The 14,759-nt window shown below is 46.0% G+C and overlaps 1 long non-coding RNA gene across 1 annotated transcript; it reads left to right on the top strand.

Moving 5' to 3' along the window:
- Nucleotides 1-2,734: 2,734 nt before the first annotated feature.
- Nucleotides 2,735-6,461, top strand: LOC147999626 (uncharacterized). Its single transcript, XR_015643694.1, has 3 exons — nucleotides 2,735-3,892; nucleotides 4,535-4,641; nucleotides 6,071-6,461. It is a non-coding gene; the product is annotated as an uncharacterized LOC147999626 (long non-coding RNA).
- Nucleotides 6,462-14,759: the final 8,298 nt, after the last annotated feature.

Below are 14,759 nucleotides of genomic sequence, written 5' to 3'. Positions count from 1 at the left end.
CGTCTTTAAAAACCACCTCACCGGTGGAGTATCTGACTTTAGTTGTGCCCTGGGTAAGGTAGTGTCTTCCTGGCAATCAATTCCCCCACCTCTGAAGACTCACAGACGACCATGTTTCTCACAGCTACATCTTGTCCAGGCCTAGCAAGCTCTTTATATCTCCAGGAAGCCTTGCCCCATGCATTATTGCAAAAACGGAGGCCACGTGTCCCCCACTACCTAGACTCCTGTCTTTCCTTCCTCCAAGATCTCTCTTACCCTTCCTACCTCCCCCCTTCCCTTCTTTCTTTCAAGCCTTTTGAAGATGTATGATAAGCAACCCTAAGACAAGGTTTTAAGATAATGACCTCTCATGTCCGTATCAGCCTGGTCAAGAATTAGGCTGTTCACCCTGAGCTTCCCCCCTCTCCTCCCATTCTGACTCCAGAGGAAAAGTCCTTTGATTTGCTATGTTGTTCTGCTATCAAAATGTGTTCATAAATAGATGCTTATTGCAATTTCATTCCCAATCGCCACCGGGAGCTGCTAATACACAGAACTCTGCGGCTCCACTAGCCCCTGGCTTTCGGCCATGTTGGATTCCTTCATGCCACAGCTGATTTGACCGGACATCATGGTAGATATTGATAGAGATATACCAGTGTCTCCCACAGTGACTCTGGGGTTATCTCAGACAGATGCATCACTATTTGCATATTTTTGAGGTAAATGTGTTCAATTTTATGGTACAGCCTCGTGGGAATTGAACTTTGGTTACAAAGAGATGTTCTTTATTCCTAGTAATGCCATATTTACTGAGTCGTTATTTTGTTTTACTTTTTTTAAAATGTATTTATTATGTATATGTACGCTGTAGCTGTCCTCAGACACACCAGAAGAGGGCATCTGATCTCATTACAGATGGTTGTGAGCCACCATGTGGTTGCTGGGAATTGAACTCAGGACCTCTGGAAGAGCAGACAGTGCTCTTAACCACTGAGCCATCTCTCCAGCCCTTGTTTTACATGTACATGCATATCTGTGCAGGTATGCATGTGTAAGGGCAGTGCCCATGGGGACCAGAAGAGAGTGGGGTTACAAGCGAGTGAAGCCACGACAGACTGTTTACACGGGGATTCAAACTCAGATCCTCATGTTTGTGCAGCAAGCTCTCTTACCCATGGAACCATTTTCAGAGCCCGGAGAGATGTTGTTTATGGTTTGCGTTACTCGCACCACTGGTTTGAGTTTCCAAGTGTGCTCTGTTTTTCAGTCTTTAGTTTCGCCCTGACAGACTTCTCACCTTTACTCTCTTAAGCTTTCCTGTCTTTTCTCTCCAATAGGCCTTCCCTGATGTGACCTGGAGGTCTTCCTCTTCAAATTTGCCTAGAATTGTAAATCATTTTCAACCTCTCCCTAGACACTACAGCCTTTCCTACAAACTCATCCAACCGTCGTCTACACAGATGCAGCCTGCTTCTTATTTCTGCAGCCTTCCCTCTTTTCTAACCATTCATCTAGACGGTGCTACTTCTGAGGTGAAAATTCTTGCTAGGACAGTTTATCGACCCGTGTGTTTCTTTTCTCCCGCTCCAGATCCACACTGACAAGCTCGGATCAGTGTCTCGTCCTGATGGATTAGCTTGGCCAGGGCGAGTTTACACCTCACTGGAGAAGTGTGAAGAGGGATGGGGAATGGAAAAAAATAGAGACGCAGGAAGAGATTTATGATGTTTTAAACTATGCAGCCCAGCCGGAACTTTCCATAAAAACTTTCTCCTCGCTCCGCCTTTTCCTCCCTTTTATTGCCAGAATATCTGAATGGGCAACCCAAGCTTGCTGCGTCCATTGCTGAAACACACGCTTGTGTTTAAATGGTGGTGTGAGAACCACCCGACTTGCCCAAGTAAGGTTTTAAGAAATAAAACACAACAGGGCCTTGTATAGCTCAGGGTGGCCTTCGAGCTCTTTTTTTTTTTTTTTTTTTTTTTTTTGGTAGCTGAGGATGGTCTTGAACTTTTGATCCTCCTGCCTCCACTTTCCAAGTATTAGGATGACAGGCATTCTCCACCCTGCCTGGTTTATGAGGTGCTGGGGACTGAACTCAGGGCTCTATGTAAGCCATGTTCTCAGTTCTATAGCAGGCTTCGCTTGGTCCTTATCCTGTCTGGTCCTTTGAAGAGTTTGGATCTCTCTCTCTCTCTCTCTCTCTCTCTCTCTCTCTGTTTGAAACTCTCCTGGGTGCTGGGGAGCTTGAGACTCTAGGGTCTCCCAACCTCTCCTTCCTTTCCATCTTCCTCATTTTCTTTAAAGGGAGAACTTCCTACAATTCCTTGGTCCTCTTTTGGCTTCTCTTTCTATTTCTCGTTATAGACTCCTCCCATCACTTCTTTTGACGTTCAGAGCTAGCTTTCTAGCCAGGGCCATTCAGTAGGGTTCCACTCTTGCCTTTCTCAGCGACTGCTGTTTATTTCTTCTGTGTGTCCTAGAAGGCCTTCAAAAATTATTATTAAAGTTGAGTTCATAGTTTCCACCCACAAACTTCCTCTTTCTTGTAATCCCTCCCCCAGCCCATGTGTGAGTATCATGATATAACCCCTGCTCCCATATCAGATACTTTTACTTTTATATCTGTATCTTCATTCTGTAGACTTCACAGGACTCATTCAAGTGTCTAAGTTCTAAAAAAACAAAACAAAACAAAACAGAACCTTAAAATGGATATATGGAAAAAAGAAGTGTATTTTAGAAACGAGAAACATGGGTCAAGTCTAGGTCTGTCTAGGACGAGAGGGTACTACGTGCAACACATACATGTCTTGAGTTTGTTCTTTCTCAGCCATAAAGTGAGAGTAAGGCTCACTAACTCACCAGTTTATTGACAGGATTAAATGGTTTACAAATATATACCATACATATTGGAGATGGTGTCTTCTAAATAATAAGGCTCTCCTCAAGTTCACAATAACCACTTTCCTCAGTCTCCTGAGTGCTGGGATTACAGGCATGATCTACCTCATTAACGAAAATGTTGTTTCAGGATATTAGCTCCTTAAGAGCAAGGTTCTGTTCTAGTTAATCAATATAGCCGCACGTGCTCACTGAATAGTGATTGAATGAATAAACGAACACAGCCTAGTTTCCCTAACTCCATGCCCAATGGAAAAGGTAAAAGTGTAGTCTGTCTTGTCCTGTTTAATGTCTCCTGGTTACAAGCCACCTCTAATTTGATGTTTTGGTTCTATTATTACCTGGTTGAATGGCTTAACTCCATATCCAATGACTGCTAAGAAGGGAGAAGAACGCACGAACTTCTAAACCCACTCAGCCTTAGCTCGATGTTGCTCTCCCGCAAGCTGGCACGCCTGGTTAACTGTCTGGTAGTTTAACGGTGGAGACAACTAACTGTCCTTGGCCACCAGCTCCCATCACCTCTTTTTATTTTTGCCTAATGTATCTAGGTAACTGTTTCATCTTTCCACCTCTGATCTTTATTGAACAGTCTCTTGGGTTCCAGGCAGCCATCTGGTCTACCCCCGCCCCCACTCTCATTTTCTGCTTTTTCCTACTTCCTCCTCTTTGGTCTTAAAGGTGGGGGGATGCTAACTGTTGTTGTCCTGAAAAACTAGCCCTCATCTGGAAAGCAGCTTTTCTCCAAACACGCATCAGGCCTGGCACACCTGTCTGCTGGCGTGGACATGCCAAGCACTTGTCTCCCTCTTGGCCCATCAGACACAGCTGAATACGTTTGGCTGACGCACTGGCAATTTGGTTATTCATTTTCTGCTCTCAGCTGAAAGTAGACCACCTGGCCATAGCTTGGCTCACCCACTTCCCAGTTCTTTTGGCAGATGGAGCCTGGCATCCACAGTGTGTTCCCTCTTTTCCCTCCTTTTTCACTCTTCTCCATTAGGTAAGTCTCGGGGGGGGGGTGTCAGAGAATAAATGGAGACAAGGAATGGGTACCTAAGGTAACATAGAATAGTAGAACAATCTCAAAATATTTTCTTCGGGGTATAGAGACACACCGTCTCAATGAGCCCACTTTCTGATTCATCTAAGATTTTGAAACAACTACTTTTTTTTTTTTTTGTCTTTACCATGATAGACTGAAAACAAAGACACTAAGGAAACAAGAATGATGGTTCCTTCTTGGCCATCCTCTTTGAGGGTGTTAAAGAAGACTGGAGACCCCATCTTTGTGGTCTTCTTTAGTTTGGGTCCTGTGGTTAGTATTTCAGAACCCTTTGTCACCCTTGGCTACATAGTAAAGCTAGCTTGGGCTACCTGAGACTCCGCCTCAAAAGAACCACAACAAATTAATAATAATAATAATAATAATAATAATAATAATAATAATAACCTGGAATGAGGCTGTGCATGGTGTCTGCACCATCCTGCCCACACTGGGCTCATCTTTTGCTGCTTTGCCTTGAATCAAAACTTCTGTCAGAAACAGCGCCACCTTCCTGGAGACAGTGAAAGCACCCCATGATGACCACAGTCAGTAACTGTGTCAAGATGACATCAAAGGCCTTTTGTTCTTCTACTCCAGGCACTGAATGACCACCATAAAACCTGAAACTTTAGGGGAAAAGCTTTGACAGGATAGCCCTGCACCATTCCTCAACTGTGCAGAACACACGCTCATACCTCCCAAAGGTACCACAACTCTGCCTGGTGACCACCTCATCCCCCCTCTGAGCCCCTGACACATCCAGATTGTCCCCGTCTGAAATGAAGACCATAGCTCCCAGAGGACTCCATAACTTATTGAACCCAAACACCCTCAGCCCCATTGCTGGCTTTCATTGTTCACACAAGGGACATGACTGGCCTCTTGGCAGAGATGGGGGCGCAGTGAGTATTGAAGGAGTCTTTTTTTTTAAGATTTATTTATTTAATGTATATGAGTACACTGTAGCTGTTTTCAGACACACCAGAAGAGGGTATCCTCTTCATCACATCACAGATGGTTGTGAGCTACACTGTGGTTGCTGGGAATTGAACTCAGGACCTCTAGAAGGGCAGTCAATGTTCTTAACTGCTGAGCCATATCTCCAGCCTGAAGGAGTCTTTAATACACATTCCCTTTCTGCTATTTGCATCCAAGTCTAAGCCATTCTGTCATTATTTCCTTTAATATATCTGCAATAATCATGATATAATTAATTCAAGATGAAATAACTAAACTGTCTCAAGGTATAGTAAAAATCAGAGCCCTAGACCCTCGACAGTAACTTGGATCAAATGGCTGCCTGTAGTGCTAATGAGTCCTACTGTAATAAACATACGTAATGATTTCTTTTTTTTTTTCCATCTTTGGAAAAGTTTAAGGGAGATTAGGAGTCAAGTAGCATTAGCCCTTAAAAAAATAGGACTATCCAAGAAGAGACTAAAAGGTAGAAGTATGGTTCAGTTAGTAGGGTGCTTGTCTTGTGAGCACAAGGACCTGAGTTCGATCCCTAGAATCCATGTGAAAAAGGATGAAGACAGCAGATGAGTGATGTCTGAGGCCATTCTAGCTTACAGGTAGTCCAGATGTCAGCAGCTATGCTAATTTACAGGTAGACCAGATGTCAATGTCTATTCTAGCCTACAGGTAGACAAATGTCAACAGCCATGCTAGTTTACAGGCAGACCAGATCAGTGTCCATTCTAGCCTACAGGTAGACCAGATATCTGCAGCCATGCTAGCTTACAGGTAGATCAGATGTCAGCAGCCATTCTAGCTTATAGGTAGACCCTGCCCCCAAAACCCTGAGTAATGACACCCAAGGTCATTCTATCTTCCACATGCATGTATACCTACCTACATACCTACCTACCTACCTACTCATACAAAAACACAATTTGGCAGTAGAGAAGATAAGACTAAGACCTGGGTCTGATGAGTCTTCCTGGGTTCAAATTTTTCCTGCTTTTAGGGAAAGCCTCCATGTAATCTCTATTTCTCCATCTGGTGCTAGATATAGAAGCCAAGGCCTTGTATATACAAGGCAATCAATCCTCTATCATTGAACCACAGCTCCAGTCCTATTCAAAGTCTCTTAAAACTTCCCATGAACAGAATCATGTTTTCCTCTTTTAGGTATGATTTGAGCAGGTTGTGCTGATACATCCCAGGACCTACGAGGGAGGATCAAGAGATCAAGGTCATGTGACAGCCCAGACCTTTGAACAACTGACCCTGTGATGCAAGTTCCACGCAGGTTGTACCTCAGCTCATAGGCAGCACCCCTTGCCAAAACTAAAACAAGGGCCTGGTCCATTAAAGCCCACATATTTCTGGGAAGTCTCTAAATGTGTTAACTCTGCTTTTTAGCTTCTTGATAACTGTTTTTGTTAACCAAAGTATGTCAACCAAGAATATGGGTTTTGTGTTTAAAAGCTCACCTAGAGAAAGGCTTAGTACTACACTGGGATTCTGAACACTTACTGTAGTCATTGACTGGCCAATAAAGGCTTTCTATTGGCTTAAACCCATGTCCTAGTGTTCTTCTTTGGTGGATACCCCACAACACTTATCCTCAGTCGCACAGTGAGTTTGAAGTTAGTCTGAACTATATGAGATTCTGCTTCAATAAAAAAAGTGATTTTGAGTAAAATATGCTTCATAGATTATTTTTTTACTGAGTCTGTTTTTCTTTTCTTTCTTCCTTCCCTTTTTTTTTTTCTTTTCTTTTTTATTGGAGGAGTGGGGCAGGGTTTCTTTGAGTAGCACTGACTATTCAGGAATTCATTTTGTAGGTTAGGCTGGGCTCAAACTCACAAAGAGCTACCTGGCTCTGCCTCCCGAGTGCTGGGATTAAAGTGCACCCCTACTGCCTGGCCTTGTTTTATTTTGAGACAGGCTTCTCTATTTTGTAGCGCTGGCTGTCTGGAACTTAATACACAGACCACGCTGGCTACAAAACTCAGAAAGATCCTTTTGCTTCTGCCTCCCAAGGGCTGATTAAAATCATGGGCCGCCACACCCAACCTCAATCAACAGTCAGGGAGACAAATAAACAAGAAAACATCATCTGATCTGGGACTTAAAATATCCAACAGAAACTAGAGAAGTTGAGGCCAACAGCTGGATTTCTGAATGTGCTTTCTCTGCCTGGTCAAGCTCTGGGCTTCTTCCCACTGTGGGTGTTTTCATACCATGGGATAACCACTAGTTACCTCTGCTGAAAACAGCTTCCTTCTGGCTGTTCTCAAGAGTACAACGTTTTCACTCTTGGGCTGTTTTGTTGATGTCTTTTCTCACAGAATTAGAGACCAGTTCTACCCAGAGAAGAGCCTCGGAGGACACCCTGAGACAGATGTACTGTGTCTGAAATGGGGAGGTGTCCATTCTGCTTTCAGAACCAGCTTTTCAGTGAGCTCCCATTTTCCAACCCCTCCCTCCAGTCTCCTCACCCCCTGTTTCTCACCCTGCAACCTGGAGCCTTTGGACCTATAATCAGGAGGTCATGAGACCTGCAGAGGGAGAATCCAACATTCAGAAAGTGAAGAAGCCATCCTCCAACCTGGGACTGATAATTAGAACTTCAGCCTTGTGGGTAGGGACAGGACACCTAGCACCAACATAAAAACAATGATGGTCAGAGGCCAACGTCAGTGTCTTATTTAATCATTATTCACTCTGTTTATTTTTTAAAAAATTAAATCTATTTATTTATTTGGTATGTATGTCATATAGGTAACATGCAGGTAACATGTAGGTAACATGTAGGTAACATGGCAGGCAGGCATGCCATGGCACATGTATGGAGATCAGGGGACAATCAGCTTGGAGACAAGCACCCTTACCTCATGAGCCATTTTGCTGATTCCGCCTTAGTTTTCGAGACAGGACCTTTCCTTGGAGCCAACTTACTCAGTAAGACTAGCTGACCATCAAGGTTTTTATGTAGATGCTGGGTGTCCTCTCCCTACCCACAAGGCTAAAGTTCTAATTTTATCAGTCCCACCCTGGGCTGGAGGATGGGCTTCTATTCCTTCTGGAAGCCTTTCTGGAAGTCCATTCTCTCTCTGCAGGTCTCACAGCCTCCGGGACCCAAAGGCTCCAGACTGCAGGGTGAGAGACAGGAGGGGAAGGGGTGAGTGAAAACAGCTAACACAGGCCTCCCTTCCCATTAGAGTTCCCTGGGTCAGTCAGCATAGCCCTGTCCACTCCCTGGGGCTCACCTAGCTGGTGGAGACACATCTCACATCTTGGAAACATGACATTTCCGTCAGTAGGGGTTAGGGATACAGTGTTGAAGAAAGATGACGCCCTTTCTCTCCAACAGAAACGGAAAGGTTCAGGCTCCTAGAGTAGCAATCACAAGCACTAACTGAACCTCTTCCTTTCCCACGACACACCTCTCTCTTTGATGGATGGGAGTCATCTCTCAGCAGCTTTAGAAAGGTAAGTGGCTGTCAGGAGGCCTTCAGTCTCCGCAGCAAGTTCCTTCTTGCTTGTCTTGGTTAGGAACTGGAGCTCCTCCTCCTCCTCTCTTTCTTTCTCTTAATGTGTATGTGTGGTGTATGTGGGTGGGCTGCACACCACAGTGGAGGTTATTGGACAACTTGGGGTGTCAGTGTTTGAAACAGGGTCTCTTATTTGGCACTAAGCTAGCCGGCCTGCGAGCTTGCAGAGTTCTCCTGTTTCTTCCTCCCATCTCTCTGCCCGGCGTCTCACTCCGTGATGGTTCAGAAGCCGCTCGAGGCAGGGTGAGGTGCTGTATCCTCAGCTCTCCTGCCATAAACTCAGGAACAGAGGCTTGGAGGAGGATTAGAGGAACAGGGTGGATTGATGGCGGTGTGCTTTGAGATCAGGCCTCAAACCCAGGGACCTGATATGAGCAGGATATCTCCTTCCTCCCAGTGGGAGCTGGAGCAACTCTGAGTCAGTGCCCTGACCTTTGGCTCCTTTACGTGAAGTTGTATGTGAAGGAACCAGGTAAGCCTGGCCACCAGACTCTGACCTGGAGTCTCTGTAGCCTCATGCACTATGGGGTTAGTCTAGAGAGTCGTGCTCTGTGAGAACCTAAGTCATCATTCAGTTGGCAAAGCACTGGGACCCAAAGGTCTGTGGGAACCCCCAGTCTAGCACCCGAGGATGTAATGTATTAGAGGTTTACTCCTACCAGCGTCCCACGTTTTCAGTCCCCCCACCCCCACCTGCATCCCTGTTCTCACAGGAGAGGAGAGTCTCAGCCAATTGTAATAAAGTGCTGGGGACGTGGAGGTAGGAGGGAGACTTGTTCCCAGTGGTGGAGGAGTCTGAGGGCATCCAGGTTTTTCCTTGGAATGTGACAAAAGGAAGGTTGAGGGATGGTCGGGAAAGATGAGGGTCCTGGGAGGCCAGAGGTGGTGATGGGCTCGCTAAGATGGGAGTTCCCTTCCAGAAAGAAAAAAAGAGGACCCGTGAGATACATGAGGACAGGGACAGATGCTGTGACAGACCTTGCCACGGGGGTTAGCAGTGGGCGTGGGAAGGAAGAGGTCTGAATAAGGAGGCATGTTCTGTTTGTTTATTAAAGTGTTTACTTACTTTATTTATTTTTTATGAGTGTTTTTCGGGAATGTATGTCTGTGCACCAAATGCATGCAATGCCCACAGAGGCCAGAAGAGGGCGCTGGGTCCCCTGGAGCTGGAGTTACAGATGGCTGTGAGTCACCGTTTGGGTGCCAGGAACTAAACCTGGATCCTCTGCAAGAACAGCCAGTGGCTTTAGCCACTAAGCCATCTCTTCACTCTCCTATTTAATTATTTAAAGATTTCTTACAGGCATATATAATGTGTTGGGCATATTCTGCTCCCCTCCACATTCTTCCTTCATTAGCTCCTCCAGTATTAGTACCCTCAGTTTCCCTAGACAAATTCGTATCCACTTTCATTTACTATGTACATATATGATTCGATATGTAGTTATACGAGATGTATGAACCACCTATGAGAGAAAACACATCTGTGTTTCTGAGACCTTCTCAATTCTCCTAGCGGTCTCCCATTGCATCGGTTATCCCATAAATGATACAATGTTGCTGTTCTCTATGGCTGAAAAAGATTCCCTGTGGATACATGACTTTTTTTTTTTTTTTTTTTATTAATTTCTCTGCTATCTAGTAGGCTCCATGGCTTAGCCATTGTGAAGCATGCTATAGTAAACATGGATGTGCAGGTCTGTCTCTGTGACTATGAACTTGTAACACTCTGAGTAAATCCTCTGGAATGGTGTAACTGGCCTTATCATGAATCTAAGAAGTGGAAACTTCTGATTTCTTTGGAAAGTCGGTTATATCAAATGACGGTTTGCTGGGGCACACAGGTGAAAGGATGTTTTGCTAAAGCAGACATGTGAAAGAATACATGATGTTTAGAATGAATATAAATATGACCCCACAGACAGTGGGAGCTCAAGCACTGGTTCACTTTGCTCTACCTGGCTATTCTTCACTGATGGACATGCATGCATGCATTAGTCCACCTCACGAGCATTGCTGACACGCATGTATTGGTTCACCTTACGTTGCATTGCTGAGCTCTGTTTGTGGTGATGCCATAGAGAGAAACTTGCCAAAGAACTTCTTGTGAGGTTCCTGTGGCTTCTTGCTGCTTCCACAGGCTGGTTGGTGAGTCTCATGGTTTCTTCTGGATTGAACTTCCCTCGCTGATTCACGTGTGGTGATGGCCAAGTGGACTGGACTGGAGCTGCTGATTCATGATTTAGTGTTTGCTACTGAACTGAATTGCGGATATCCTGGCAATGAAAATTGGACTTGCCTCCAAAGAACTATTTGTAGACAGGTCTACCCCCCCTCGCATCCCCCCCCCATGTCCTAATAACGTTTCTCTTCTACTACCTTGGCAGTTGGAGGGTTAGAGGGGAGGTTAAATGTTTATTAAAGTAGGTTGGGAAAAGACTTATGCCTACAGGCCTATTTCTTGATTTTTGGGAAACCTCCACACCGACTTCCATAGTGGCTGGATGGTTTCACATTCCCACAAGCAATGTATAGCCCCTTTTTGTGGGAGGAGAGATTCTGAAGGTGAACAGATAGGCCCTCAGACACCTCAGGGTCATTGAGGCCTTGGGTCAGTTGGACAGAGACTGGCCATATTGCACCAACAAACACGGGAGTCCCGGGAGCTACTGATGAGCAGCTTGGGTGGAACTTTGGGGTGACATCCAGTGGGCAGCTAGCCCTAGGACACCTGGAGACAGCAGAAAGGCCAGGCTATAGTGTATCATGAGACCATTTGTACAAGAGTAGCCATGTTCAGAGGAGGCTGAAAGTAGGTGTACTTCCTGGATTGGAGAGGCCCGGAGAGAGCAATGGTTCAGGAGCAGCACACCAGGACAACACAGAAGCATCATTCAGAGCTCAAGCACAGATAGAGTCCTGCTTCTGTGTTACTGGTGGTGATTTCTCCATATAGGCTTAGGCTTTAAGGAGCTTTCATGAACACAAGAAATACAGTGGAAACCAAAACCCTCTTCACGTAGCAGAAAGGGACTGGGTGTTGAAGATCTTTCCCTTCCCTGCAGCCCCCATCTCTGCCAAGAGGCCAGTCATGTCCCTTGTGTGAACAATGGAAGCCAGCAGTGAAGCTGAGGGTGTTTGGGCTCAATAAGCTATGGAGTCCTCTGGGAGCCATGGTCTTCATTTCAGAGGGGGACAGGCAGGATGTGTCAGGGGCTCGGAGGGGGAATGAGGTGGTCACCAGGCAGAGTTGTGGTACCTTTGGGAGGTATGAGCGTGTGTTCTGCATAGTTGAGGAATGGTGCAGGGCTATCCTGTCAAAGCTTTTCCCCTCAAGTTTCAGGTTTTATGGTGGTCATTCCGTGCCAGGAGTGGAAGAACAAAAGGCCTTTGATGTCATCTTGACACAGTTGCTGACTGTGGTCATCACGGGGTGCTTTCGCTGTCTCCAGGAAGGTGGCGCTGTTTCTGACAGAAGTTTTGATTCAAGGCAAAGCAGCAAAAGATGAGCCCAGTGTGGGCAGGATGGTGCAGACACCATGCACCAGCCTCATTCCAGGCATCATCATCATCATCATCATCATCATCATCATCATCATCATCGTCATCATCGTCATCATCGTCATCGTCATCATCATTAATAATTTGTTGTGGTTCTTTTGAGGCGGAGTCTCAGGTAGCCCAGGCTAGCTTTACTATGTAGCCAAGGATGGTCTTGAATTTTCAATGTTCCTGCTGTCACCTCCTGCCATGAGAGGCATGTGCTGCCATACCCGGTTTATGCAATGGTGGGGATGGAACTCAGGGCTTCTAGCATGCTAGGTGAATCCTCTACCAACCGAGTTTCCCCCTAGTCCTGCTCTCTTCCTGTGTTTACCTTCCAAGCTCCAGGCTCATCTGGGTCCTGAGAGTTTGTCTGCTGAGAAGCCTGGGCGACAATACCTGGGACATAGGACAAGGTATTTGCTGTACTGTAACCAGGTCAGAGCAGGCAGATGGTTTTTGTAAAAAGCCACGTAGTAAATGTTTTCAGACTTGCAGATCATATGTCTGGTCCCAACTGTTCAATGTGTTCTCTGTGTGGTTGTATAGCCACGGGTGAATGGCATGGCTGTATTCCAGAGAAGCTTTGTGTACAAAAACAGATGCTGGCCGGATGGATTTGGCCCACTTTTTTTTCACTGCCTACATTTTTTCCTGAGTTGCTGCAGGGCAGGAATGCATTCTCGGTCATTTTGGTCTGCCTAGACCCAATGTGACTCACAGTGAGCCTCTTCAGCAGGTGCCAAGTGATCCTTCTAGCTGTGGACATCTGTCAACCTGAGGCACATGTGGATGAGGAGAGTGTAGAGGATGCCAGCATCTCTCCAAACCCTGACACACAGCAAGGTGGGCCCAGGGAAGAGGAGAGAGGAGGAGGACGATGATGATGATGATGATGATGATGATGATGATGATGACAGTGAGGATGAGGAGGAGGAGGAAGAGGAAGAGGAGGACAAGGCTGGGATGGGGAGCTTTTGAGGGGTGCAGGCTTGGGAACAAAGTGAGTGAGAATTGCTGAGAGTGGGCAGAGAAGCCAACTATGGTGGTGGGTAGGTTGAATGACGGTCAGCGTGTCCACACGAGTTCATGCTTTAGAAGTTTGCTCTTCATTAGAGACTAATCACTTCACCCACACCCTCCCTGACTCCACAGATCTTCCAATTTTTTCTCCAACACCCTAGACTCACTTACTACCTGAGCCTGCAGAGCTGACCTAATGGGAGATGAGTGGTCGGGGTTGGTCTTGCCTGAGGGAGGGATTAGTGTAGTTCTCCTGATAGCCCCTCTTGGTTCTTGAGAGGTGGTTTTTAATAAAGGAGAAAAACTGATCCCTTCCCCATTTCTTTCTGACTTTCTGTCTTTCCACATAATTTCCCCCTTGATGTTATCTTCTGTGATCTTACATGCTCAGGGAGCCTTTTCCAGAACTGACATCGTGTTCTCGAACAATACTGTGTGAAACAAACATTTTTTTTTAAAATAAAGTACCCCAGTACTGGTATTTTTATTATACTTGACTCATTCAAAGGCGGACTAGAAAATTGAATGAAGGCTGGGAAATGCTGCAGGTATGTTGGGAAAGCAAAGAACACACTGGACGAGTCCTGCCTTGAGGTTGCCTGCAACAAAGGTACAGAACCAGTTTCCAGACAGAGGAAGGGTTTCCAACAGGGAAAGGGGTTTTGTGGGCAGGGACTAGGGGCAGATCTCACCAGTGACCCTCAGTAACACACATGGACAGTGTATTTCTGGTATCGAACCACCACACACTTTGGGGGGGGGCATTGATCCCAAAGGTGAAAGGAGCTGGAGGAATGGCACGGCTCCCAGCACATGGCGTTCTGGCCTCTGTGTATTGCCTGGGGGCAAGACAGAGATGTAGTAACAGCTCTCTCTGGTGATCTCTGCTTTGGGGACACAGGTCAAATTTGGAAACCATTCTGCAAACACACATAGGCCCTAGTGAATGTCTGTTTCTGGAACAGAGGTTGTAACACATGCGTACTGTTTTGATGAAGTTTATCGTCAGAGGCTTGGCAACTGGGTGTAGGGATAACAGAGCCTCAAAACAAAGGGAAAAAAATCAGGAGAGTTTCTCATTTGGGGACAGAAAGCTAAGCCAAAAGCTAAGCTAAGTTTGGAAATTCCAAACTAAAGGGGAGTTACTAGGGGGAACAATTTGGGGGGCCATTTTGAACAAAGTGCAGCTCCATTTGTTCAAACACATTTTACTGAGGAAGCCACAAGCCACAACAGTGCTAAGCAGCCATCATTACAGAGCTGCTCCCCAGAACTCCCCTCATCTACCCATCCATGTTTGCCAAGTACCAACTTTGGGCTGTTACCTGCAGTCAACCACACAGCTCTGTGGACCCTACATCTGGTGTAGGTTTCTATGTGCCCAGTCCACTTCGCCCACAACCTGTAGAAAAGTGTCTTTAGCTGCTCGTCACCATCTTCCAAAGGAAGTGGGAGGATGGTTTCCCCATTCTCTCTCTGCCTTGGATCATGGCCTCTGAGAGGATACTGGTTCATTTGTCCCCGAGGAGTGAGGAGTCCAGCCAATGTTTTATGACCTGCGACTTGGTCCCTACATTGGCTTCTATAGATCTGACAGGGAATAGTCAGGCATAAGGATTTAAAAGGAAAGAGCCCCAGAGATGTATGTGTACATGCTCTAGGGGCATGAGAGTGCCATTGGGGTTCTGGCCAGGTCTCCTGGGAACTGTGGGTACCACACACACATGGTTTGATTGAAGGACAGAGGACAG

Source organism: Rattus norvegicus, chromosome 19 (assembly GCF_021556685.1).
Source record: "Rattus norvegicus strain SHRSP/BbbUtx chromosome 19, alternate assembly SHRSP_T2T, whole genome shotgun sequence".
Taxonomy (NCBI): Eukaryota; Metazoa; Chordata; class Mammalia; order Rodentia; family Muridae; genus Rattus; species Rattus norvegicus.
This window is presented reverse-complemented; position numbering and strand designations above follow the sequence as displayed.